Source organism: Cucurbita moschata, unplaced genomic scaffold (genome assembly GCF_002738365.1).
Source record: "Cucurbita moschata cultivar Rifu unplaced genomic scaffold, Cmos_1.0 Cmo_Scf00084, whole genome shotgun sequence".
Taxonomy (NCBI): Eukaryota; Viridiplantae; Streptophyta; class Magnoliopsida; order Cucurbitales; family Cucurbitaceae; genus Cucurbita; species Cucurbita moschata.
In genome coordinates, this window is record NW_019268600.1 from 381313 (window position 1) to 384300 (window position 2988).

Below are 2988 nucleotides of genomic sequence, written 5' to 3' on the forward strand. Positions count from 1 at the left end.
TCCAAGTCAACTCAAAATTTGACATTTTCTCGGGTTTTCTCAATGTTAAACCCAATTCAGACCGATTCTGATAGAAAATCTTATGGTTTCAGAAACTAGAGACAATAAGGAGTACGTGGAAGGAAATTTGAAGTAATTCAGATACTAGAAGCTCAAGAATGGATGTCCCAAAGGTCGACGACAAGGCAAGTAGCCACCTTGGACTTTTTGTTAAGAAATACTTGTAGAAATCGCTTTGATTTTCATATGAACCCTAAAACAAGTATGAATTAATGATATATGAAAGAAAAACCCAAATAACCGTGAGTTAAGACCCTGAACCGATTAAATAGCTCGAGATTTAAGTAACATTAAAATAACCCACTATATGAGCTCCGCTGCCTATCAAATTTTAATACTGAGCATATTATAGTATGTTGAGGTTAGATATGAAATTTGGTGGTCATTGGATAAGGATAAGTAGGTAAACCAATAAATGGTGTAAAATGACCATAATGCCCCTAAGGTAATTTACCTTCGGTTCATGACCTAGATGACCTTCAAATGCTATGAAATTCATCAGTAGATCTTATTTTATGAAGCGTTATATGAATCCTTATCCCAAGAGGTTTATATAAGGTAATGAAGTTTGGGAGTTATTGGAAAACTTTAGTTAGCGAAACCAAGATATGGGAGAAAATGCTCATCACGATCCATATGACCTTTGCCATGAATTACGATGTTTATAAGTTTTGTAGTCAATGTTCCCAATGTTTACTGCACACAAAAAAAGATAGGGATCTTAAAGTTTTAAGTCACTTTTGGAAAGTATGGTGGATAAATTGGATACCAAATTATTGTTTTCACCTGCATGTCATCCTGAGATTCATGAGCAAACTAAAGTGGTTATTAAAATATTAGGAGCATTGCTTAGAGCTATTATTTATAAGAAGATTAAGTCATAAATTGGGTAACAAATTATTGTTTTCAACAAGTCATAAATTGGGTAACAAATTATTGTTTTCAACAAGTCATAAATTGGGTAACAAATTATTGTTTTCAACTACATGTCATCTTCATAATAATGAGCAAACTGAGGTGGTTAATAGAACATTAGGAGCATTGCTTAAGGCTATTATTTGTAAGAATATTAAGCCTTGGGACGAATGTTTGCCACTCATTGTTCTCTTTTTGAAGTTACTTACGGATTTAATCCACTTACGCATCTTGATTTGCTTTCTAACAATTATATCAAATTGAAGCATGCAATATAATAAGATTTGAAATAGGTTTTTTAAACCTTGAACCAAGAAGTAATTCAGAAGGATATTGGGAAAGAAAAAAAGAAAAAAAAGGATGCTATATTTAATTATAATTTACCAGTGTCTTTATAACATGTTAATTAAAAAGAGGAAACAACAAGAATAAACAAACAAAGGAAATTTGTGTATGTATGATTCTCTTCAAATCTTAAAAGAGGAAACAACAAGAATAAACAAACAAAGGAAATTTGTGTATGTATGATTCTCTTCAAATCTTAGAAACTACGAGGATTCCTCTCCTTTCTTGACATAAAGACTTACTTTTTGGGGACTTGGACCATAAAGAGTCATCTACTCTTACTCCTACTCCCTTCTCTAAGAATCAACATAGCATAATCATTCTATGAAGGCCAAGGTAGTCTTATAAAAGAAGATGAGGGTACCACTTTCTAATCATTACATGAGGACTTGAGAAAGTTTTGTAAAAGAAGACGAGGGTACCACTTTCTATTGCAGAATTTCTATGTGAATACAGAATATACCATATTCTTAGGAGATAAGATAGAGCCTCGAGCCTAACTTCAAAGGCATTACACAAATTGTTCTATGATATTTTTTCTACGAACTCTCTGTTATGTTGTACGCTGAAGGTTTCAGGAAAGGGACACAGATTCTCTATTGCACTGATCTACCAATAGAAGTTTTATCTAGGTCATCTATCGTCACAATCCTTTTAAGGAAGATGCACCCAAATAACTAGTGAACAATAACATTTAAAGAAGTTTCAGAGAGCGAGAAGAGGATTGTGATAGAAGTTTCCCTAGGTAAAACTTCTTTAAATGTCTTAGCCAATCATGACCTCATAAGAGGTGTCTCTTGGACAACAAATGTCTTAGCCAATTGTGACAGTCATGATTGCTCAAGGCGTGTCGCCCAAATAATCGGTAAACAATAACATTGCCCAAATAACCGCCTTGGACAACAAATCGTTTACAAGAATTGTTGAGACATGCAACATGCAACCACAGGCAACACGCCTTGGGCAATCATGACTGTGACATCTGCCCCAACACAATTTATTGGATGAGGCTGACTTTTGGTCTCTCAATGCGCTTCTAGCTGATCTCATAATGAGGAGTTTCTTCCAACCTACTAGGTGCTGTTGAAAATCACTTCTCGGTTTGTTGAGTCTTCATGTCTTCTCTATTCATGTCTTTCCTACTTTCTTCGCTTGAAACTTTTTCTTATTTGTATGATGTCATACCACCTGCTTCTGCTTGATGTCTTCTTGGTCGAAATAATAACGTTTCAAGTTACTAACGAGGACAACAAGGTTAGTCCGCATCCATAAGAGCAATTGGATTCTATGTGATGTCTTCGTAATCTTATGGATAACTTTCACTAGTCCATAGTATTTTCACACCAGTTTTTGGTTCTTGTTGCTTTGAACTCGAAGTTTATCTGAACTTAACTTATATGAACTTTTTATTTTTCTTGAAATTATTGTGGTTGACGCTTCCGACTAACCCTTCTTTTCATCCGTCTAGATGATATTTCTTTGTGAACATGTGTTGCTTCAGTGGTTTGTTTCTCTCTCCCTTCTTCAGTATCTGACCTTGCTTTTGTCTCTCTTGGAGGGGATAAATCCATTTTCTGACCATGTTTGCGTCGTGGTGTTCATGTAGTGGCAACAAGGTTTCTATTGAGGTTGGCTCACTTGAGCTCCCCTTTTCAATTACATCAATAG